Here is a 26,908-nt window from a genome sequence, read left to right on the forward strand (position 1 = left end):
TATTACTGCTTGTTCCACTAATTTGTTGATATTGTCAGTTTTATACCTAGATCATGTACACATTTGGACTTTATTCTTGTGTATGGTGTCAGGCATTGGTCTATGTCTCGTTTCCACCACACTATTATCCAGTTTTTACAGTAACTTTTGTCGAACAATGAGTTCTTATCCAGAAGTTGGGGTCCTTGGGTTTATCAAACAGTAGATTGCTATATTTGTTGACTACCATGACTTGAGTTCCTAACCTATTTCACTGGTCTACCCTTCTGTTTCTTAGCCAGAACCACGTGGTTTTGATAATTTCTTCTTTATGATGCAATTTGAGATTGGCGAAGTTAGTCCATCTTCACTAGCATTTATTTTCATTAGTTCCATTGATATTCTGGACCTTTTCTTCTTCCAGATGAATTTTGATATTAATTTTTCTAGCTCTACAAAAAGTTATCTGATAGTTTGAGTGGTATCACACTGAATAAGTCAATTAATTTAGGTAGAATTGTCGTCTTTATCATATTGGCTCACCCCACCCACGAGCAGCTTATGTATTTCCACTTACTTAGATCTGACGTTATTTGTGGGGAAAGTGTTTTGTAATTGTGTTCATATAATCCCAAATATTTTATAGCATCTACTGGAGGTTTTAAATATGATTTCTCTTTCTATCTCTTGCTGTTGGGCTTTGTTAGTAATATAAAAAAATGCAGAAGATTTGTGTGGGCTTATTTTTCAACCTGTAACTTTGCCAAATTTGTTTATTATTTCAACTAGTTTTTTACTTGATTCTCTGGGATTCTATTCATATCATCTACAAAGAGTGATAACGTAGTTTCTTCTTTGTCTCTTTTAAATTCTTCAAGTTCTTTTTATTCTTTTATTGCTACAGTTAACAATTCTAGTATCGTATTGAATAATAGTGATGATAATGAACATTCTTGTTTCACCCTAGATCTTATTAGAAATGCATCTAACTAATCCTCATTGTATATAATGATCTCTGAAGGTTTTAAATAGATACTACTTATAATTTTATGGAAAGTTCCATTAATTCTTATGGTCCCTAGTGTTTTGAAAAGGCATGGATGATGTATTTTGTCAAAAACTTTTTCTGCATCTATTAAGATAACTGTTTGGGTTATGTTAGTTTTGCTGTTGATATAATAAATATTGTTAATAGTTTTCCTAATATTAAACTAGTCCTGAATTCCTGGTATAAATCCTACCTGATCATAATGAATTATTCTAGTGATGAGTTGCTGTATTGTTTTTGCTAAAATCTTATTTAAAATTTTTGCACCTATATACATTACAGAAATTGGTCTGTAATGCTCTTTCTCTGTTTTGACTCTTCCTGGTTTAGGTTTCATACCATATTTGTATCATAAAAAGAAGGTGGGAAGACTCCTTCTTCCACAATTTTCACATATAGTCTATATAATACTGGAATTAACTGTTCTTTAAATGTTTGATAGACTTCACCTGTCAAACCACCTGGCCCTGGAAATTTTTTCCTAGGGAGTTGATTGATAGTTTGTTGAATTTCTTTTCCTGAGATCAGGTTATTTAAGGATTCAATTTCCTCTTCTGTTAAACTGGGCAATTTACATCTTTTAAAATAATCATCCATCGCATTTAGATTGTCCAATTTATGGGCATACAGTTGGGAAAAGTAATTTCTTATTATTGTTTTAATTTCCCCCTCTTTGGAGGTGAGTTCATCTTTTTCATTTTTGATATTGGTAATTTGGTTTTCTTCTTTCTTTTGTAAATCAAATTGTCCAAAAGTTTATCAATTTTATTGGTTTTTCATTAAACCATCTCAGAGTTTCATTTATTAGTTCAATGGCTTTCTTAATTTCAATTTTATTGATCTCCCCTTTGATCTCAGTATTTCTTTTTTCTTTTTAAATGTTTATTTATTTTGTTTTCAATATTCATTTCCATAAAATTTTGAGTTCCAAATTTTCTCCCCATCTCTCCCCTCCCCCTACCCCAAAACCTGAGCATTCTGATTAACCCTTCCACCAACCTGCACTACCTTCTAACACCCCTCCTTTCCCTTATCTCAATCTTCTCCCTTGTTTTGTAGGGCAAGGTGAATTTTTTTGCCTCATTATCTGTATTTATTTTCCAGTTGTATGGAAAAACAGTTCTCAACATTTGTTGGTAAAACTTTGCGTTTCCACTTCTCTTCCTTCCTCCCTCTCCACCCATCCCACTGAGAAGGCAAACAATTCAATATTTTGCAAATGACTTCCATAATAGTCATGCTGTGTAAGAAAAACTAAATTTCCCTCCATTCCATCCTGCTCCCCATTTCTTCTACTCTATCTTTTGACCTTGTCCCTACCCAATAGTGTTTGCTTCTAATTGTTCCCTCCTCCTATTTGCCCTCTTTTTCATCTTTCCTAACACCCTGCTTATCTCCTTCTCCCCTACGTTCCTGTAATCTGAGATGGGTTTTCATACCAAACTGAATGTACATGTTATTCCTTCCTTGAAACAAATGTAATGAGAGTAAGCTTCACTTTTTCCCTCTCATGTCCCCCTTTTCCCCCTCTGTTGACAAAAGGTTTTTCTTGCCTCTTTTAATATAGATAATTTGCCCATTCCATTTCTCCTTTACTCCTCCCAATACATTCCTCTCTCACCCAATAACTTTTATTTCTTTAGATATGATCCCTTCTTATTCAACTCACCCTGTGCTCTGTATCTATCTATATGGTGGTGGTGGTGGTGGTGATGGTGGTAGTGGTTGTCTTTAGTCTTCAAAGAGGACAAAAATGATATCACCATTGTAAAGTGAAATTTCAGTGTGTCTGTGGTCTGACTGTGGCTGATCAGACCAATATGAGCTCGGAATGTTCTACCCCAGGTTGGGCACAAATATTCCATATGATTATTTGGGATTGACATCCCAAATTTGCACATCCTGTGTTTACTTTCTCCTCTGTCGATTCTGCTTTGCTCAAACAGCATAGCAGCTTTCCTTATGTGGGCTTGACATTCTGAGTTGTCCTGTGCCAGTGTCTCCCATGTTGTGCAGTCAAATCTCTAGTTCTTGAGAGAGACCTTGAGAATGTCATATATGTATGTATATATATATATATATATATATATATATATACATATACATATATGTGTGTGTGTGTGCACTTCTGTGTGTGTATGTATATGTGTGTGTGTATGTATAATCCCTCCTCTTACCCAGATGCTGAGAAAAGTTTCAAGAGGTAAAGATATAATGTTTCCATGCATGAATGGAAACAGTTCGACTTTAGTAAGTTCCTTATGATTTCTCTTTCCTGTTTATTTTTTCATGTTTCTCTTGATTCTTATGTTTGAAGGTCAAATTTTATTTTCAGCTTTGCTCTTTTCATCAAGAATACTTGAAAGTCTTCTATTTTTTTCCTCTGAAGTGTTATACTCAGTTTTGCTGAATAGGTGATTCTTATTTTTAATCCTAGTTCCTTCAACTTCTGGAAAACCATAACTCCACATCCTTGGATCCCTTAATGTAGAAGATACTAGATCTTATCTTATCCTGATTGCATTTCTACAATACTAGAATTGTTTTTTTCTAGCTGTTTCAAATGTTTTCTCCTTGACCTGTGTACTCTGAAATTTGTCTACAATATTCCTAGGAGTTTCTCTTTTTGGATCTCTTTCAGGAGGTGATTGGTGGATTCTTTAGATATTGATTTTGCCCTCTGGTTCTGGAATATTAGGGCAGTTTTCCTTGATAATTTCATGAAAGGCAATGTCTAGTCTCTTTTTTGATAATGACTTTCAGGTAGTCCCATAATTTTTAAATTGTTTCTCCAGGACCTATTTTCCAGGTCAGTTGCTTTTCCAGTGAGGTATTTCACTTTATCTTCAATTTTTTTTTCATTCTTTTGGTTTTGTTTTGTAATTTCTTGGTTTCTCATAAAGTTATTAGCTTCCATCTGATCCATTCTAATTTTTAAAGAACTATTTTCTTCAGTGAGATTTTGGATCTTCTTTTCCATTTGAGTACTTCTGCTTTTTAAAGCATTGTTTTCTTCACTGGATTTTTGGTCCTCTTTTGCCAATTGTGTTAGCCTATATTTAAAGGCATTATTTTCTTCAGCGATTTTTGGTTCTCCTTTAGCAAGCTCTTGACAATCTTTTCATGATTTTCTTATATTGCTCTCATTTCTCTTCTCAAATTTTCCTCCATCTCTCTTACTTGATTTTGAAAGTCCTTTTTGAGGTCTTCTATGACCTGAGACAATTGCATATTTACTTTTAAAGAATTGGATGCAGAAGATTTGAACTTTATTTCTTCCTCTTATTGTAAGCATTGTTTTTCCTCGTAGGAAAGGATGGATGAAAATACCTGTTCACCAAGAAAGTTACCTTCTGTAGTCCTATTTGTCCTTTTTTTTTTTTTGGTATTTTCACAACTAATTATTTGACTTTTGAGTCCCTTGTCAAGAGTAGGGTATACTCTGGGAACCTGCAATTTCTCAGTTCCTCCCAGGTGGCATGATTAATGGAGACAAGTTTAATACTCTCCTGGCCTGTGCACTCATCTGGGAGCAACCAAAAGCTTTTCTACCCAGCATCAATGAATAATTGAATTCCCTCTCCACAATCAACTCCAGTTTCTCCAGATCAGGTCTCCTGCTTACCCCATGACAGTGTTCACAGTTGAGACTCAGATCAGCTGCTCAGTTCCCTCATGGGCTTTATGCAGAGGACAGAGCTGCCACTCAGGACTGAGGTTCTGATCAACTTCTCAGTTCTCCAAGGGGCTTTAAGCAGAGGGGTGGGCCACCATTCAAGGGTGAGGTTCAAATCAGTGTTTCAATTCTCCCAGGGGCTTATGCTGAGAGTTCCACAAATGTATGCTGCAGCTGCTGCCACCATTGCTGCTGCTGCCTCCACTGCCTTGGGCTGGGGCTAGGGGATGACCCTGCTCCCTTCTGGCCCAGTTGAAAAACCCATCTCACTGGCCTTTGAAGTTGTCTTTGGTGTTTGTTAGTTGAGGGATCTGAGAACTTCCATTGCTGCTGGGGACTCGGCCACTGAGGTCTGTTCCAGTCTTGTCCCTGATGCACCATGTGGCCAAGGCTGGGCTACACTCTGCTCCATATCTGGTGCAATAGACCTTTCCTGTCAGCCTTCCAAATTACCTTGGACTGGAAATCTCTATCACTCTGTAGTTCTGTGGCTGCTACTGCTCTCAAAATTGTTGAGGATCATTTTTTACAGGTATTTTATGGACTGTGGGGGAAGAACTAGAGTACATGCATCTTTCTATTCCACCATCTTGGCTCCACCACGGTTTTCAGTATATGTAATTTGATATTTACTTGGGGATTTTCAATTTGTTCTTTTACAAGCTTTTTCAGCTGTATGTCCAATTCATTGATCTCCCCTTTCTCTATTTTATTCATGTAGGAATTAAAAGATTTAAATTTCCCCTAAGAATTGCTTTTGCAGTATCACATAAAACTTGGTTGGTTGTCTTATTATTGTCATTCTCTTGAATGAATTTGTTCATTGTTTCTATATTTTGTTGTTTAAGCCTCTATTTCTTTAGGATTAGATTGTTTAGTTTTCTATTGATTTTTTATTTATATTACCATGGCTCTGGATTACTTTTAAGTTTTATTGTACTATGATCTGAGAAGGATGCATTGACTAATTCTTCCTTTCTGTACTGGATTGTGAGATTTTTATGACCTAGTACATGGTCATATTTTGTATAAGTGCCATGTGCCACTAAGAAAAAGCCATATTCCTTTCTATTTCCATTCAGTTTTCTCCAGAGATCTATCATATCTATCTTATCCAGAGTTCTATTCACCTCCTTAACTTTTTTCTTCTTTATTTTGAGGTTGGATTTATCCAGTTCAGGGAAGGGAAGGTTGAGGTCCCCTACTGGTATACATTTGCTCCCTATTTCTTCTTGTAACTCCTTTAACTTCTCTTGTAAGAATTTGGATGCTATACCACTTGGAGCATATATGTTTAGTAATGAAATTGCTTTTTGTCTATGGTGTCTTTTAGCAGGATACAGTTTCCTTCCTTATCTCTTTTGATTAGATCTATTTCTGCTTTTGCTTTGTCTGAGATTAGGTTTGTTACTCCTGCTATTTCTAAAATCAGCTGAAGGCCAAAATATTTTGCTCCAACCTTTTACGTTTATTCTTTGTGTATGCCCCCATTTCAAATGTGTTTCTTGTAAACAACATATTGTTGGGATATGGTTTTTAATTCAATCTGTTATTTGTGTATGTTTGATAAGAGAGTTCATCCCATTTAAAAACACAGTTTATTTATGATCTGCATCTTTCCCTCTGTCCCCTTTCTCCTTGTTTATATTTTTATTTCTCCCTTCTCCCTTTCCCTCCACAAGAAAGCTTTAATTTTTGATCACAGCCTCTCTCAGTCTTCATTCCCTTTTTTCTGATGTCCTGCCTTTTAATCCCCTTTTCCCTTACCAAGTTTTCCCTCCCTATTAGCCTCCCCTCCCTTTTCTTGCCCCTTACCCATCCTACTGCTTATAGAGTTATTTGTGTTTCTGTACTTAACTGAGTTCCTTGTACCCTCCTTGAATACAATCAGATGAGAGTACCTCTCAAACAATTCTCATCCCCCCCCCCCCGTTTTTCCCTCTACTGTATTATGGAATTTATTTTTTTTCCTGCCTCCTACTTTTCATATCTCCCATTACAAGACCTTTGCACCCTTAAAGGACATTTATTATTATAACACCATTTAATTTATATCCACTCCCTCTATCTATGTATATGTCTTTCATATTACATAATAAGTATGCAGTTCTCAATATCAACAAGTGTCATGTTTCCTTATAGAGATATAAACAGTTTGCCTATATTGTGTAACAAGTTTTTGTTTTTCCCCTGTTTACCTTTTGATGTCTCCTTGAGACCTTCTTTCAAAGATCAGATTTTCTATTGATTTCTGGGCTTTTCATTAGGAAGGTGTGGAAATCCCTTATTTCACTGAATGTCCATCTTCTTGTCTGAAATATTATACTCAATTTTTCTTGGTAATTAATTCTTGCTCATAGTCCCTGCTCCTTTGTTTTGCAGAATATCATATTTCAAATCCTTTGATTTTTTAATGTAGAAGCTACTGTGTGAAGTAGAAGATCCTGTGTAATCCTGACTACAGCTCCTCCATATGTGAATGGTTTCTTTCTGGCTGCCTGCGGTATTTTCTCCTTCTTTTGATAGTTTTGAAATTTTGGCCATGATATTCCTTGTCGTTTTTAGTTTGGGGTCCCTTTCAGGATGTGAACAGTGGATTCTTTCAATGATTATTTTGCCCTCTGGGTTGAGGACTCCTGGGCAATTTTTCTTGATGATTTTTTGCATGATATTGTTCAGGCTCTTTTTTTATCATGATTTTCTGGTAGACCAGTAATGCTTAGATTTTCTCTCCTGCATCTATTTTCCAGGTCAGTTGCTTTTCCAATTAGATGTTATATTTTCTTCTATCTTTTCATTCTTTTAGATTCTGTTTGACTGATTCTTGATGTCTCATTGATTCATGAGCTTCTACTTGTCCAATTCTATTTTTCATCAAATTGTTTTCTACAGTTAGCGTTTGCATTTCCTTTTCCATCTTTCCAATTGTTCCTTTTAAGATTTATTTAAAGCATTTTTCCTTTTCCATTAGTCCAATTTTCCTTTTTAAGGACCTGTTCTCTTCAGCCAAATATTTTTTCATGTTTATAAAATCATTTGCCAGTGTTTCTTCTATTTCTTTAATTTGGGTTTTAAAATCCTTCCTGAGCTCTTCCAAGATAGCTCTTTGTGTTTCAGACCAGGTCATATTCCCTTCTGAAGTTTCAGATGGGAGTACAGTCTCAATACTCACCTCTTTTGTATTTGTGTTTTGGTCCTTGTCAACACAGAAAGATTCTATGGTCTTTTCTTCTCTGCTTTGCTTCTTACTCATGACAATAACCCAGTTTTTGGATTTTGGGTTATATTTCTGCTTCTGTGGCACAGGGAGCTCTGTCCCACAATTCTTATGCCTAAAACTTGAGGCTTTGTGTGTGGTAGCCTCTGGTTCTTTCAGCTAGAAAATTAAATGCTTCAGTTTACCTGATGCTGAGCTTTCTGGTGTTTGAAAGGCCTATTAAGTCTTTTTTTGGATTCCTTGCAGTTACTGTACAGCTAGCTCATTAAGTCTGGGGTAGGAATGGTCTGGATACCAGAGGTTTCTCTGCTGAGGTAGAGCATAGGAAAGCTCGGCTGTCTGAGCTAGTATCTTCCCTATTCCACTGAGTTTCTGAGGCATACCTGGGGTTCTGATGTTGCCAGATGATGTTGAACCCCTGGGGTTCTAGGTCTTCTCCTGGATTGTTGAGGTGGGGCTGTCTGAGACAGCTCTGAACCTGCACTTGTCTCCTTCAGCCACAGCAAGAAGAGCCCCCCTTATCAATCTTTCTAGCTTCTTGGGCTGTGAGTCTGTTTACTCCTTCTGCTGCTCCCACTGTCCCAGGGTTTCTCCCAGGGAGATATGCTCTGGGGACATCAAGGTCAAGAAGGAGAGGCAGATAGCAATTACTGATCACACTACCATCTTGGTCGCCAGAACCAGAAAAACCCTTTCAAGCATTCTTCATGAAAGACCAGAGCTGAATAGAAAATTTGATTTTCAAACCTGACAACAAAAAAAAGCATGAAAATGTAAGCAGTAAAGACAAATGATAAGGGATTTACTAAAGTTGAACTGCTTAAATTCTCTTGAGACTTTCCTCAGTATTTGTGTATTTGGAGGGATCATATCCATATAGACAGAGGGCACAGGGTAAGTTGAATAAGAATGGATGATATCTAAAAAAATAAAATTAAGGGGTGAGAGAGGAATATATTGGGAGGAGGATTGAAGGAATGAATTGGGTCAGATTAACTCTCATAAAAGAGACAAGTAAAAGCTGTCTCAATGGAGGGGAAAAGGGGGGAAAGGAAAAAGATGCTAAAAGTGAAGTTTACTCTCAGCACATTTGGCTTAAGGAGGGAAGAAAATGTACACTCAATTTGATGTGAAAATCTATCTTACACTGCAGGAAAGCAGGGGAGAAGGAGATAAATGGGGTGTCAGAGACAATAGAAGGGAAGGCAAATGGGAGGAGGGGGTAAGTAGAAGTAAAGACTTTTAGGGAGGAATAAGGTCAAAGAGAAAAAAGAATAAATATAACATGGAGGGAAATATAGTTATTCTTTCACAACATGACTTTTATAGAAGTCTTTTGTAGAACTACTCATGTATAACCTATATTGAATTGCTTTCCTTCTCAATGGGGAAGGGTGAGGAGGGCTGCATGGAGAGAAATTGGAACTCAGAATTTTAAAACCAAATGTTAAAAATTGTTTCAACATGCAACTGAAAACTGGTAATGCAATGTAGAAATCTATCTTGCCCTACAAGAAATTAGAGGAGATGGGGATAGGGGAAGGAAGGGGCATAGTAGAAGGGAGGGTAAATTGGGGGAAGGGGTAATCAGAATGCCCAGAGTTTTGGGGTGTGGGGAAAGGAAAAATAGTGAGAAAATTTGAAACTAAAAGTCTTGTGGAAATGAATGATGAAAACTACAAATAAATTAATTATTTTTTAAAAAGTAAATAAAGAACGAACATACACACAAAAAAATGATTTGTGCATTTTTTCATGAATGCTGTCTCAATATACACAACAAGTATCCAGAGGAGACATCATTGGTTGTAAAAACACAAGAAAACCAGATGGTCCTTGCTTTCAAGGACTTTACTTTCTAATGGGGAATAAAAAATGCAAAATTTATTTAGAAAAAAAGATTGAGTTTGTATGGAAAACAGAAATGCAAGGGTACATAATACTGTAGAGATAATGAAATGAACTGGGGGACTTTGAAATATGAAACTTGAATCCCGGAATTTTTAAAACCTCCTGAGAAGTTCATGATCTACGACATCATAATGTCCACTATAGAAAGAAGCATTTATTAAATAGCACTTTGAAAGTATTATTATCTTGAGTGGGAGATTTATAAGAATATGATCTATCACCTTACTGTTATATTAAAAAAATAGCCTTTATGTGATGTAAAAAGGAGAATACTGTAGTAAAAACAACTCATAATTTTGAATCTAAAGACTTGTTTTTAAGTTATCCCTAGCACTTGTGGCTTTGTTTTCTCAGGAAAGTCAATTCACCTTAGAAAATCTAAATTTTCTCCACTGTATAAAGGAGATAACAACAGTTTCATAAACTTCTTAACAGTCAGCCAGCAGGACTGCTGTGAAGATAAAACGAAATCATATATACAAAGCATTTTGGAATCATGTATCGTTATACATATACAAGTCACACTAATGCTTTGTATCTCACTATGTGTTGCTAGTAATTACATAGGAAGTTAGCTCTTTGGGAACCAAGATGGCAGAGTAAACAGTAAGTTGCTCTCAGTCTCCCTTAATGACCTGGGAAAAACCCAAGAAATAAAACCCCCAGGGAAAAAATATTTGGAACAGCAGAGCCAGAAGAAAGACAAGGTGCAGTAGCCTGGAAGGCTGTGGGACTGACAAGAAACGTCCCTTTCACTTTGATGGAAAGAGAGTGATAGAGGATATGAGGTATTCTGGCAAACCAGTGGCAAAACCCACCTCAGCAAACCAGTGGCATATCCTGAGCCTGAGGATGATGGAGAAGGTGAGCGTCAACACCAGGAAACCACTCCCATCCACCCCCTTCCTCAAATGCCTTGGTTGGGCCAGGGGAGCCAGAACACTTCAGCTCAGAGAACCAACATACACAGCAGCAGCATCTCCCCATGCTTCAGTGAAACTCCTGATGGGAGGATATCCTCCAGCAGCCAAACTTTCTCAAGTTTCAGTGCAGCCTGGGTGAATATGTATCCTTTAGGTCCCAGTCCCCACTCCCATCCCAACACTAAGAGATTCAGTGTAACCCTGGAGAAATCCGGGGCATGTGTCCTGAGCACATGCCAGCCACTACCACTAGGAACCTAGCTCAGCACCAGGTAAGCTGCCAGACTCCTACAGCCTCCAGCTGCCAGCTCCTGAGGTCCCAGAAACAAAGAGTGACCAAGCCCCTAACCCACAGCACAAGAAGGCTGAAATTATGTTCCCTGTGCTCCTGAAGGAGACTTGGGAATAGACAAACATCATGAGTTGGAGACAAAAATGGACACTGATAATAAATTCTTTCTATGTGGAGAGGGAAGATCCAAACACAAGATCAGATGAAGGCAATATTGGCAATATATGGACATCCAAAACCTGAAAGAGGATTATGGACTGGTTTCAAGCCCCAAAAACTCTTGGAATAGCTGAAGAAGGATTGTAAACATCAAATAAGAGAGGTAGAAGAAAAATTGAGAAAAGAAATGAAAGGTATGCAAGACAGAGCCAACAGCCTGGAAAAGGAAGGACAAAAATTGACTGAAGAAAACAATTTCATAAAAAAAAGAATGCTATTGGACAATTTGAAAAGGAAACTACTGAATAAAATAACTTCTTAAAAAGTATAATTGACCAAAAGGAAGAGGAGGTACAAAAATAACTGAAAAAGCCACGTGTTAAAATTTGGAATTGGGAAAGTTGAAGCTAATGACTCTATGGGACATCAAAAATCAGACAAACAAAACCAAAAGAATGAAAACATAGAGGGAAACATAAAATACTGCATTGGGAAAAGCAACAGACCTGGAAAATAGATCCAGGAGAGACAATTAAAGACATTGATCTACCTGAAACACATGAAGAAAACAAAGTCTGTTCAGCATCTTTTAAGGAGTCAACAAGGAAAATTCTCCTGAGATACTGGAAGCAAAATGTAAAATAGTCATCAAAAGAATTCACTGGTCATCTCCTAAATGAGATCCCAAAATTAAAAAAAAAACATCAGTAATATTATAGCTAAATTCCAAAATCATTAGGTCAAGGAGAAAATAGTGTTATCAGTCAGAAAGACACAATTTAAATATCATGGAACCACAGTCAGAATTATGCAGGACTTTGTAGCTTCTACATTAAAAGATTGGAGGACTTGGAATATGACATTCTGTAAGGGAAAGGAGTTTGGATTAAAATGAAAGATCAACTATCCAGTGAAACTCAGTATAACCTTTCACAGAAGGAGAATCACATTGAATGAAATAAGGGGCTTCCAGACTTTCCTGATGAAAAGACCAGAGCTCAACAGAGAATTTTATCTTCCAATGCAAGACTCAAGAGAGACATAAAAAGGTAAAAAAAAAAAAAGTTATTCAATAAAGGTACAGAATACAAGTCATTGTGCAATTGATAAATGATCAAAAAATATGAAAAGGCAATTTTCAGATGAAGAAATTAAAGCTATCTATATTCATATACTTATTGATTAAAGAAGTGTAAATCAAAACAACTCTGAGGTACCATCTTATACCTACATGATTGGCTAACATGATAAAATACAGAAATGGTAAATGATACGAAAAATGTGGGAAAATTTGAAAACTAATATATTGTTGATGGAGTTCTGAACTGATTCAACCATTGCGGAGAGCAATTTCTAACTATGCCTAAAAGGTAATCAAACTATGAATACCTTTTGATTCAGCAATAACACCTCTAGGTCCATATCCCAAAGAGATTGTAAAAAAATGGGAAAAGTGTCAGGCATTGGTCTATGCCTAGTTTCCACCACACTGTTATCCAGTTTTCCCAGCAATTTTTGTCAAATAATGTGTTCTTACCCCAGACGCTGGGGTCTATGGGTTTATCAAACAGTAGATTGCTGTATTCATTGACTACTGTGTCTTGAGTACCCAACCTGTTCCACTAGCCTAACATTCTATTTCTTAGGCAGTACCAAGTAATTTTGATAATGGCTAATTTCTAATAGAATTTGAGATCTTGTAGAGCTATGCCACCTTCCCTAGCATTTCTTTTCATTAGTTCCCTTTATATTCTGGACCTTTTGTTCTTCAAGATGAATTTTGATATTATTTGCTCTGGCCATACAAAAGAGTTATCTGATAGTTTGATTGGTATGGCACTGAATAAGTAAATTAATTTAGGTAGAAGTATCATTTTTATTATATTGGCTCGACCCACCCAGGTGCAACTGATGTTTTTCCACGTATTTAAATTTCAATTTACTTGTGTGAAAACTATTTTGTAATTGTGTTCACACAGTCCCTGGGTTTGTTTTGGCAGGTAGGCTCCCAAGTATTTTATAGTGTCTACCCTAGTTTAAATGGGATTTCTCTTTTATCTCTTGCTGTTGGGCTTTGTTAGTAATATATAGAAATGCAGAGGATTTGGGTGGGTTTATTTTGTAACCTGCAACTTTGACAAAGTTATTTATTAATTCAAGTAATTTTTTTTTACTTGATTCTCTGGAATTCTCTAACTTTATCATCATATCATCTGCAAAGAGTGAAAACTTAGTTTCTGCTTTGCCTACTCTAATTCCTTCAATTTCTTTTGTTCTCTTATTGCTAGAGTTAACAATGCTAGTACCTATTGAATAGTAGTGGTGATAATGGACATCCTTGTTTCACCCCTGATCCTATTGGAAATTCATCTGTCTTATCCCACTGCATATAATGCTTACTGGAGGTTTTAGGTAGATCCTGCTTATTATTTTATTTAAAGTTTCATTTATTCTTATGTTTTCCAGTGTTTTAAATACGAATGGGTATTGTATTTTCTCAAAAGCTTTTTCTGCATCTATTAAGATAATCATACAGTTTCCGTTAGTTTTGTTGTTGATATGATCAAAAATGTTAATAGTTTTTCTAATATTGAACCAGCCCTGCATTCCTGGTATAAATCCTACCTGATCATAATGTGTTATTGTCATGATTAGTTGCTGTATTCTTTTTGCTAAAATCTTATTTAAAATTTTAGCATCTATTTTAATTAGAGAAATTGGTATATAATTTTCTTTCTCTGTTTTGGCTCTTCCTGGTTTAGGAATCAAAACCATATTTGTATGATAAAAAGAATTTAAGAGGACTCCTTCCCCGATTTTCTGAAAAAGGCTATGTAGTATTGGCATTAACTCTTCTTTAAATGCTTGATAGATTTCACTCTTGAATCCCTCTGACCCTGGAGATTTATTCGTAGAGAGTTCATTGATGTCTTGTTCAATTTCTTTTTCTGAGATGGGGCTATTTAAGTATTCGATTAACTCTTCTGTTATTCTGGTCCATTTGTATTTTTTAAAATAATCATTTATCTCATTTAGATTGTCGAACTTTGGGGCATACAGTTGGGCAAAATACTTTCTTATTATTAATTTAATTTCCTCCTCATTGGAGGTGAGTTCACCCTTTTTCTTTTTGATATTGGTAATTTGTTTCTTTTTTCATTTTTTTTCAATCAAATTGAACAAAGGTTTATCAGTTTTGTTGTTTTTTTTCATAAGACCAACTCCTAGTTTCATTTATTAGTTCAATAGTTTGCTTAATTTCAATTTCTTTATTATCACCTTTGGTTTTTAGTATTTCTAATTTGGTATATATTTTGGAATTTTCAATTTGTTCTCTTTTTTGTACTTCTTCATCTGCACGCCCAATTTATTGAACTCTTCTTTCTCTATTTTATTCATGTAGACACTCAAAAATATAAAACTTCCCCTAAGTACTGTTTTTACAGTATTCCATAAAATTTGGTAGGTTTTCTCATTATTATCATTCTCCTTAACTCACTGATTCTTTAAGATTATATTTTTTACTTTCCAATTAGTTTTTGGTTTATGCTTCCATGGCATTTGATCACATATAAGTTTTATTGCATTATGATCTGAGAAGGATGCATTGAATAACTCTGCCTTCCTGCACTGGATTGTGAGGTTTTCATGACCTAGTACATGGTCAATTTTTGTATATGCTTCAGGTGCCACTCCAAAAAAAAAAAAAAGGCATGTTCCTTTCTATCCCCATTGATTTTTTCCCAGAGATTTATCATATCTACCTTATCCAGAGTTCTATTCACCTCCTTAACTTCTTTCTTCTTTATTTTGAGGTTAGATTTATCCAGTTCAGGGAGGGGGAGGTTGAGGTCCCCCACTGGTATACATTTGCTATCTATTTCTTCCTGTAACTCCCTTAACTTCTCTTGTCAGAATTTGGATGCTACACCACTTGGAGTATATACGTTTAGTAATGAAATTGCTTTGTTGTCTATGGTTCCTTTTAGCAGGACACAGTTTCCTTCCTTATCTTTTTTGTTTAGATCTACCTCTGCTTTTGCTTTGTCTGAGATTAGGACTGCTACCCCTGCTTTTATACATCAGCTGAAATACAATAAATTCTACTCCAACCTTTTACCTTTACCCTATGTGTATCTCCCCTTTTCACATGTGTGTCTCATAAACAACATATTGTTGGATTATGGTTTTAGTCCACTCTGCTATTTGTCTCCATATTAAGGGAGAGTTAATCCCATTCACAGTTATGATTACTATTTCTGTCTTTCCCGTCATCCCCTTTCCTGTTGCTTATGCTTATAGTTCTCCCTTCTCCCTTCCCCTTCCCAATAGACTTTTAATATTTGATCACCTCCTCCATCAGTCTTCCCTCCCTTCTTTCAGACCCCGTCCCTTTTAAGGCTCCTCTGCTGAGCTAGAGCATAGGCAAACTCAGCTTTCTGTGCTAGCATCTTCCCACTTCCACTGCGGTGCTGAGGCATGCCTGTAGTCATGGGGTTGGCAGTTTCTGGCTTCACCCCCTGGGGGTTCAGGATCTTCTTCCAGTTTGGTGAGGTGGGACTGTCCAAAGGGTGCATGGTCTAGGTATAACGACTGATATTATAAAGTAATTAGTGGAGCAAGGAATAGTGTACTTAGCAGATTTAAGGAGAAGGGAAGAATTTTTGACTAAACAAGAGATGGAAAACATTATGAAATGCAAACTGCATAATTTTGATTACATTAAATTGAAAAATTTTTTGCCCAAACAAACCCAATGCAACCAAGATTAGGAGGGAAGCACAAAACTAGGAAAGAATTTTTGGAACTTGTGTCATTGGTGAAGCTGTGAGCTGATCCAGCCATTCTGGAGAACAATTTGGAACTATGTGCAAAGAGCTACAAAAATGTGCATACCCTTTCACCCAGCAATACCTTTTCTAGGGCTATATTCCCAAGAAGTCATACAAAGGGGGAAAGGGTCCCACGTACACAAAAATATTTGTAGCAGTACTCTTTGTGGTGGCCAAAAACTGGAAATCAAAGGTATGGCCATCAGCTGCTTAATGGCTGAATGAATTGTTGTATATGAATGTAATGGAATACTCTTTGCTATAAGAAATGATGAACAGGAAGACTTCAGAGAAGTCTGGAAAGACTTATATGAACTGATACTGAATGAAAGGAGAAGAACCAGGAGAATTTTCTACACAGTAACAACCACAGTGTTTGGAGATTTTTTCTGGTAGACTTAGAACTTCCTTGCAATGCAAGGACTTAAAAAATTCCCAATGGTCTCTTAAAGCAAAATACCTTCTACACCCAGAGAAAGAACTAAGGAATTAAATAACAAAATGTAGTAGATCACATTTTCTGTATTATGTTTTGGTTTGTTTTATGATTTCTTCCATGTATTTTAATTTTTCTGTGCAACATGACTAAGGTGAAAATGTATTTAATAGTAATGTATGTGTAAAATCTTAAAAAAGGCAGTGGGAAGGACTCCATGTGAAAAATAATGTCTATTGCAGCTCTTCTTGGTGGCTAAGAATTAGAAATGGAGGGGATGCTCATCATTTATGGAATGACTGAAAATGTTGTGATATATGAATGTAGTGGAATACTATTTTTCCAATGATTAGCAGACAGACTTCAGTATTTCCTATAAAGACTTACATAAGCTGATGCTGAATGAAATGAACAGAAGCAAGAGAACATTGCACATACTAAAAGCAACATTGTGAAATAACTAACTTTTATAGACTTACCCCTTCTTGGCCATGAAAGTGTCTAAGACAACTTATTCCCCATCGTGGAGTCTGAATGCAAATTGAAGCATCCTCTTTGCTCTATCTTTTTTGTTTGTATGTTTGTTTCATCTTTTCATAGTTCCATCATTGCTACAAATTCTTTACTACATGACAAATATGAAAATATTTTAAATATGCATGTGTATGTAGAATTTATATCAGAATATATGCCATCTTGGGGTAGGAGAGGTGAGGGAGGAGAAGAAAATTTGGAATTCAAAATTTTATGAAAGTGAATGTTGAAAGCTAAAAATGAATTAAAATTTTTAAAAGGAATTAATTAATTAATTATGGTATGAGCCAAAGCAGGAAAGATTATACTTCTTTCCCTTCTTTAATCAGTACAACTTCCATTAATTTAAGAATAAGGAACTCAATTCTAAAAAAAATGTTAATTTCCATAGAAGGTGCTATTTAATTGATGACCTATTATTTTCCATTTTCTTTGTATCAAACATAAAATTTTCAGTAACTGACCAAAAAAAGATATGCAATAACTATTTCTCTTTATGTTCGTCCTGTAAATTCTTCTGTTGAAATGTACTAATTCAGTTATTATAATGGTTATATGCTGGCATACAGAATGTCTGTAAATGAAGTCAAGTTCCTAATTTTTTGCTCACTTACTAAGTATACATGAAATGGTGTTCTGAGTCTAACTGAAAAAATATTGAGTTTCTTTCATGACTCATTTAATAGATGAATAACTATATTTTCTATTCATACTTAAAATTTTCCTATCTTAAGAAGCAGGTGGAAAGTTCTTACCCCGTATGAAATGTTATCTGGTGTTTCTAAGCAATAGTACACCAGGGGTGCTGCCCATTGACTCTGATTTCCACATTGGGTAGCACAGTTTTAAAGCCAATTCTGGATACATTTTGCCCCTAAAAGGAATTGATGTCAAGACAATGAACTGTCTTTGTTTTGTTTTCTTATTCCAATTCCATATATTTTCCCCACAGCCTCTCATTTTTTACAAAATTTCCATTCATGTCCTGATGTGGCATTCATTTTTCAAGTCCGCTGCCTGAAATTTTCTTACTTCATGCATCCTTCAAACAAGCTTCCTTATCTACCATATGGTATCTGCTTCATTCTAAAGAGATTTCCTAAACAAGGCACTTGTCTAGATTAATTAGTTTTTCTTCTTATGAATTCCATGGAGACCAAATTTGATATAATTAACTTTAGTCAGAAGGAGACTTTAATCCCCCATTCAAGGCATTTATTTGGGGAAAAGCCAGGCAAAATTAATAAATTCTACCTCAGTTTAGACTAAGGTTTTTTTTAACTTTCAATACATTTTCAGAGTTACAAGATTATTGGGGCTTTGGTTAAGAACCTCAGAAATCTATAACCAACTTACACTATCCTTTGGGTACACAACCTCTCTGGGGGAGAACAGATGTAAGTAGGACTTCTTATTGGTGATGCCATATATTTTTCAGGTATCAAGTGGCATTTCTGAGGCTTATTCTCATGCTTAAACTTACAAATCAATCAATTTGTAGGGGATACTGATGGTTTTCTATGGAGTATTTTCCCAAACTTGTGTAAACAGCATTAGAGTAAAATATATATTCTGTATAACCCCAATTTCAGATATCTTCACTAGGTTTAAGCTAGTATCTAAATTCCAATCTTAAATTTCTAGGTGGTCTGAAACTTTTGCATTAGGCATGCACAAAAGACATAAGCAAGGACAAAATATTGTAAATGTAAAGCTACTATAATAATGAAAGAATAGTTACAAAAGGTACAAATCTCAGAATGAGTTTAAAGAAAGGTAAAAACAATTAATGGTTATGTTTTGCTTTGGTTTCTTTTGGTACAGGTAGTTAAAGTGAAGAAAGATAAAAGAAGGAATAATTTTCATGCTTAGGATAGGTGGGACTACGGTAACAGAAAATGGCAGGGGAGACAGTTTTGAGAGTCATGTATTGCTTCAGTTTCCTCCTTCTTAAAGGATAATTTTTTTGAATTCAAAAGGATAGAAGGAAATTTCTAATAAGAAATTTACTCTCACTATTATAAGGGAGTTGTTATTCATGAATGGAGGAATAAGGAAAAAAATTAAATATTTATCATAGGTACATTAATGAGAGCTAGGGACAAAAAAAAGGACAAAAAAGTCTTCCTGTTTTCACAAGCATTTACGTTCTAATGGGAAAAATTAATATATAAATAAGAAGATAACAAAAGACATAAATAATATGTGTTTTGTTCATCTTCCCAAGAAATATTAATTCCTGAGTAAGATAATGAGGATAGGAACATTTCTCCATGGTAGCAACTTCACTATGATTCAGATTCCATCACACAATTCTACCTTCTGCACTCTCCATGTTAAATTTCTCCAGCTGTCATTTAATCTCCTTTTGGGATCCATGCCCCTCCCTGCTTTTGAATACCAGTTAACTCAAGAATCTCTAATTTACCTTTTCCTGATGTATTAGATTTGTAATGTTCATTCTGAAGAAGTATTTATTGTTGCACCCCTAATTTCTGCAGATTAATCTCATTAAGAAGATGCCCATTTCCCTTTAAATAATTTGGTTCTCTACCCATGGAAGTGTTTTTTCAATGGAACTACCTTCTGCTTTTGAATCAATAATTCCCTATTTTTATTTTATTTCATTCACTTCCTTTGCTCTTATGCCCATTTTCCTGTAATCGCTCTTTTTGATGAAATAATATAAGTTGTTTTTCTTTCATAGCTACCATATACTTGATTAGAATACCCCACAAATTACTCTCTACCCTCCATTTCACCTTTTATTTGTACACACTCTCTTATTCTCAAATTTAGTTTTTTTAAAATAGAATGATTCATCTGTAGAAGGAGTTGCATGGTTTAAATCATGGAATTTCCAAACTGGTCCTCTTCCATTTCTTCTATTTCTTTAAGTTCCTTATTCATTTTTTTATTCCCCCATTAAGTTTTTGAATCAAATTTCTTAACTCTCCTAGTGTTATTTCTTTTCTTTATTTTAATGGAGTAAGGATTTTTTTTTCTCTTTTTACTCTTTTACTCCCTTAACAATCTCTTCAAATGAATCAGTTAATTTTATTTCTACTTTCCTTGGTAGTTTTAATTATTCACCTTTTTCTCTTTTGTTTCTTTTCTCTAGGCTGTTTGAAAAACTAATAAACTAATCACTTTTCTGTAGGGATGTTTCATGAACATCGAATTCTATATGGCAAGTCTACATTTCTCCATTAAAAATTGGGCTTAGGTTTTCAGGATATGTGAAGTACCAACCTGTGCTATTTTTATCAGAATAAATTGCTCCATTTTTTATTTATTTTAAAAAATCCATTTTCTTCTATGATTTATGGTGGGTGCAGTGTAGTTTTTGCATTATTGAAATGTATTTCCCTTTATATTTATAGGTTCCTGTCCTAATTGCTATAATATCCGTTGTTATTGAAAAAAGCTAAATTTAATTACTGTATGAATTGGACTTTGAATGATTTCCTTTGGATGATATTTGGGAATTTTTTCCATTGATATTTATTCTTCTCCATATTTGGTTCTTGGTAGTTTTCTGGAAATTTTTGTAATTAATTACTTTATTATTAATTCATTTAAGTTGTCAATATTTACTTCCACAATATTTTGAGTTCTAAATTTTCTCCCCATCTCTCCCCTCGACCCACCCAAAGAGGATGTGTATTCTTATTACACCTTCCCCTAATCTTCACTCCCTTCTATCACAACCCCTTCTCTTATCCCTTTCCCATTTATTTTCTTGAGGTACAAGATGAATTTCTATACACCATTGCCTGTATGTCTTATTTCCCAGTTGCATGGAAAAGCAATTTTTAACAATTTAGCAATTTTAATTATTTTCAAAACTTTAAGTTTCAAAGTCTCTTCCCCCTACTCATATTGAGAAGGCAATCATTTCAAGAAAGACTATACATGTTCAGTCATGCAAAACACTTGCATAAGAGTCAAGTCATCGGCACAATAACCTCCTCCCATTTACCCTCCTTTCAATCATTCCCCCTTGTATCCCCTCCCCTCCACTTTCCTGTAGGGCAAGAGAGATTTCCATACCCAATTGTGCGAATATGTTATTCCCTCCATAAGCCAAATCCAGTGAGAGTTAAGTTCACTCATTCCTTCTCACCTCCCCACACTGTCTCATCTATTTTAAAAACTTTTTTGACTGTTTTATGTGAGATACTTTACCCCATTCTATTTCTTCCTTTCTCCTTGCCCCAGTATATTCCTGTCCTACCCACTCATTTTACTTTTTGATATCATGCTTTCATATTCAACTCACCTTGTGTCCTCTGTCTATAAATCTATACATCTTTCTTCCAATTTCTGTTTTATCCTCTGGTCCTAGAATATCAGGGAAATTTTCCTGGATAATTTCATGACAGATGATGTCTAGGCTTTGCTTTTGATCATGGCCTTCAGGTAGACCAATGAATATTAAATTATTTCTCCCGGATATAATTTCCATGTAAATTGTTATTCTAATGACATATTTCAGCTCTATCAACATTGTACGATCAAATTAGAGATGTTTACTTCTTTCCTTCTCTGTGCTCTGGTGTGTGAGTGACCTCAAGCACTCTTTTCTTCCTTGGGCCTATGAAAAGGATTCCCTCTCCACTGCTGCCACAAGCTCCACCACACCAGAATTCTTCCTTCCTCTACCCAGGACTGCAACTGAGATCTTAGGAAGGGAAAACAAGAGAATACCATCTTAGTACTTGCAATATCATCCCTTCAATCCCTCTCTGCTCAGTCACTCAAGTCCCTCCCTGCCTTAATCTGTGGTCCTAGAGCTCCAGAAAGAGGCACTGCTGCTCCTGTGGCCACCACTTCCTTTACCACTACAGGGCTGGAGCTGAACTGAGAGCCTCTCTCACAAAGATCTGACAAACTTTTCCTACTGATTTTCCAAATTGTCATTGGCATCCTTGATTTCAGAATTCTGGAAACTGACACAAGTGCCAGCGATTCAGTCCCCTGAGACCTGGTCAGGTCCCATCATTGCCCATGTCACCCATGTTCAAGTTCATGCTTCTCCATATCCAATGCAACAGACCTTTCCTTTCATGCTTCCAGATTGACTTGGGCTGGAAATTTGTTTGATTCTGTCATTTTGTGGGTTTGGCTACTTGAGCATTAATTTAGAGTCATTACACAGGTACTTGGGGAAGTTTGTAGGAGAGGTGAAGAAGTCTTTTTACTCCACTCTCTGGCCTCCACCCTGCAATGTTTCTTGGTATATTTTTTGACCTGCCATGTTTTTCTGGGGATACTATGACTCTTTTTTTAAATTTTATTTATTTTTTTTGATGTTCTATAATCACTAGCACAAAACTTAGATTTTACCCCCCTATACCTAACCCCCACGACCCCCCTCCCTCCCCAAGATGCCATACAATTCTATATAGGATTTACATATACTTTCCTATTGAATACATTTTCACTATAGTCATGCTTTGTAGAAGAACTAAAATAAATGGAAGAAATCACATAAAAAATCAAAACATAACACACACACACACACACACACATACTCACACACAAACACATAAACATGATCTGTTACATTCTGTGAATGAATTCCGTAGTTCTTCCTCTGAGTGTGGAAGGTATTTTGCCTTAGAAAACCATTGGGAAATTTTTTTAAGTTCTTGTGTTATTGTGAAGTTCCAAGTCTACTAGAAAATACTGTCACACACTGTGATCATTGCTGTGCACAAAGTTCTCCTGCTTCTGCCCCTTTTGCTCAGCATCAGATCATATAAATCCTTCCAGGCCTCTCTGAAGTCTTCTTTTTCATCATTTCTTATGGCACAATAGTACTCCATTACATTCATATACCATAATTTATTCAGCCACACTCCAATTGATGGGCATCCCCTTGATTTCCAGTTTTTGGCAACTACAAAGAGTGCTGCCATAAATATTTTTGTACATGTGGAATACTATGATCCTTAAATTGTTCTGAAGTTGTTTGTTTGCTTTTAGTATTCAAAACAATCTTTCATGCAAGTATATACGAAGCCTTAAATCAATTGCTGTATTTTTTAACTTTGGAGAGAATTACTATTATGGATTCAAGATTTTTCGGTTTTGCCAATTATTTCTGTTATATAGACCATAGAATATTAGTACTGCAAAAAAGAAAAAAATATAGGGATCAACTAGCATCCTCTTTTTGTTTATCAGTTGATAAAATATTCAGAATACAGTTTCTGGTACATATCAGCTATTTCTCCTGCCTCAACAAGTAGAAAAAATGAAGGTTTTCATGAAATGACCAAAAAAAACCCCCAAAAAACCTTTTGAAATCATGAGGTTTAATATTGAATTGTGAGATAATTTTACTAAGGAAAAATTTCTCCCTTTGAAATATAACCATTTTTAAGCAATCTTAAGCCTCTACAATTTTATTTTTAACCACTAAATATTGTGAAAAGTTTTAATTTAAAAATTTTACCCAAATGTGGTGTAGCAACAGCTGCCTTGCTAGAAATGTTTATTTAATATTTGTATACTGCAGTGGTATAATATCTAGAAAGTTACTTTTTGAATTGGGAAGATCTAAGTTTAAAATCTGCACCTGACACATAATAGCAGTTTGATCAGTGATGAAACTGGAACCTATCAGTGTGCCAAGTAACTTCCAAATACTATAATCAATCAGTAAGTATTTATTAAACTCCTTCTATCTGCCAGGTATTTCATTGGATTTGAGGGATACAAGTGCAGTAAAATGCACTATCACCACTTATAAATAGCTTACCTAAAAGGAGAGAAACAAGTACTTCAAAAACAAAATCTGACAAAAAAAGAAATTAGTATGTAGAAATATAAACAATGCTATAAGACAAATAATTAGTGATAAATAAATAGTAAATAACTATGAGTATGTTAGTATATAAAAATATAGTCAAAGTAGTGAAATCCAAAGTAGTTCATGAAAGAGAGTACTGGCAGTAAAGGAAGAAAAGACTCCAAGAAAAAGCAGGAAATTGAGCTGCATGTTAAAGGAAAAGGGGAGACTCTATAAAACAGAGCTAAGAACTGAATGCATTTTATATATGTTCAGCAGCTAGTACAAAGGAACAAAGAGGGTAAATTGTGTGTCTGTGGTATGGAGAAGAGAGAAGACCCATTCAGCTATATCGATTTCACTTCGTGGGAAAGAGAGATATGTCCAAGGCATGACCAAAAAGAAGGCCAGTAAGATAAGTTCACTGTCCCCTACTAACATTTAGGAACAAATCAACCAATAAACAAACTCAAAAATAGTAAAAAAGAGTTAGGTGCCAAAGGTGGAAAAATGATAGTAACATCCATTAGATGATAAAACAAAGAGTCTAACAAAATAACAGCTTTATGAATTAATAGTGAAGAAGGCTAATCCTTAAACAATGGAGAAATCTGTGTTTGGTTGATATTTAAGAATTTTCATACCACTGTATTTGTTACCAAGATACATTTCATTATTTGGTTGCTACAAACTGGGAATCGCAACTCCTTCAAGTCGTGTGCAGAGAATAAGGAGGTACAGTGGAGGAGGACACCCTCCCTCTACCTGTGCTCACCCTGTAATGGCCCCTAGACTTGGAAATCTCAAGGCAATAGAATACCATTTGATACACCCCGAGTTTTTCAAAAGCATAAAACACTCAGATTAGCAAGAAAAATATTAAGAAGTAGAAAATTAAGAAATAGGGTTTAGCTATGTAGCTACACTAGGCCTGAAGGAAAGAAGATTGAACTCTAACTGGGGCCACTTTTGGTTCCCCAGGAGCTACTTGAAGCAGAGACTGAGGTTCCTGAAAAATGAATTCATTGAGGGAAGTGACTGAGATAGCTTTAAGATCTAACCTTGGGGTAAGCATGCCATCAATGGGGAAGAAATTAGAAAATAAGAGCAGGGCGATACAACAATAAGAGAAGGGGGGGGAACTAAAACTATGAAAGATCTTAGGAGGAGAAAAACTCACCTTAAAACCTACAGGATGAATAGAGTAATAAACATGAACGATACTGTGAGTAGAAGGGACGATGAGTAATAAAAGCCGAATTATTGAAAACTTCTCGAAGTAAATATTCAAAACAAAGGAAATATTAGTAACATCTGATGAAACATAGAATATTTTGCATACCCCAAAGAACTTGAGATTGCAATGTGACATTCAAAGATTATTCAATTTATAAATTAGAAATGTGAGAAAAGTATTTATATGATAATAAATATCATAATGGTCTACACATGTACCTGTATTAGAATTTGCCTTCCTCGATGAACATGTCACACAGCTAATATTGGTTAAAAGTGTATAAATTTCACAAGATTATTTCTATCTTAGTTAGGAATACAAAATTATACCTCAGTTATAACAATAGTTGTAGTGTTAGCACTAGAAAATATAACATTATCTCTATCTATCTATCCATCCATCTATAATTAAATCAATTTTCTGATTGTCATGGGTATTATCTGATGTTTTGTCTAACATTGTTTTATTGATGTTAACTTTTGTCTAGCAAATTTTACAGAATATATTCTTCTACTCTGTGTTTTCACTTTTGGTATAGATTAAGGAGACCCTTTCTTGCAAGTCAGTATGAGTTACCAAAATGACTACATGAAGGAACGTAGCAGAGAAAAGTTGTTGGCTCCCCTGAACTCTCCACAAAATATTTAAATGTTGCCATAAAACAATTACTGGAGCAGCATAATCCACAAAAGAATGAGGTGAAATAATTTTACAGACAGACAATTTTGAAAAAACATCAGGAAAGGTGTGTTGCACTTGGGTGAGAGTGGAGCAGAATACAGCACAGACTGTGCCAGCACAGTCCCAGCCCTAACCTTAGCAAAACAGGAGCAGTACTTGGGAGCCATGGGATCAGCAACAGTAGCAACAGAGCTCTCAGCCAAGAGATAATAGGGGAATCCAACAACTGGTCAAAAGCAGATTAAAGAATATTTTGCTAGCACCATGACATTTGCCATGCTCTGATCCAGGTCTCAATCCTATGTGGAATAGGGAACCTGGTCTCAGTTAGAAGGTAGAAACAATTGCTTGTGGGCACTCAAAGATAAAATCACAAGCCAGGAAAGTAGTAAACATCTCTGCTTAGATTATCCCACCTTGGAAGAACTGAAAACTTACAGATCCCTAGAAATACATCTGAAAATAGCTGTATAAAACCTTTGAAATTTGAAACAGTGAAAGCTCCATCCTGGGAACAGAGCTCTAATTGTTTTTTTGTTTGTTTGTTTGTTTGTTTTTTACTTTATTTTAGAGTAAAGGGTCAGAATAGAAATATACAATAGAGAAAAGAAACAAAAACATATCATGATCTTAAATATCAGGAATAAAATACAAAGTAAAAAAGAAACAAAAAGCGTGCCATGTGCATAACAAAACATAAGAGATGATTCAAAATATGTAATGATCAATTTCCCTTTCAAGAAAGCCTATATGGAGGGGAGGGGGAAGACCCAAGATGGCAGAGTAGAAGGACAGAATTATAGAAGCTCTTCCCCCGCAACCCATAAAATACCTGTAAAAATGACTCTAACCACTTTCTAGAGCAGTAGAAGCCACAAAACGACAGAGTGAAAGAGATTTCCAGCCTAAGAAAGCCTGGAAGACTGCCAGGAAAAGTCTATTCCACCTGGTTCGGAGGAGAGTGCCATCCACAGATCACAGAGCAACCCAGGCCCATGATGCAACAGGGATAGGACTGTAGCCTTCTTCAATGCTAGAAATCAATGGTAGAAAAATTGGTTCCCAGATTTCGCAACTCATAAATGTCAAAGATAACTTCAAAGGTCAGTAAGAAAGCTGATTCACCTGAGTGAGAAGGAAGCAGGGAACTGCCCTAGCCCTGCCCCAGGCAGCTGCAGTATCCA

Source organism: Notamacropus eugenii, chromosome 4, assembly GCF_028372415.1.
Source record: "Notamacropus eugenii isolate mMacEug1 chromosome 4, mMacEug1.pri_v2, whole genome shotgun sequence".
NCBI lineage: Eukaryota > Metazoa > Chordata > Mammalia > Diprotodontia > Macropodidae > Notamacropus > Notamacropus eugenii.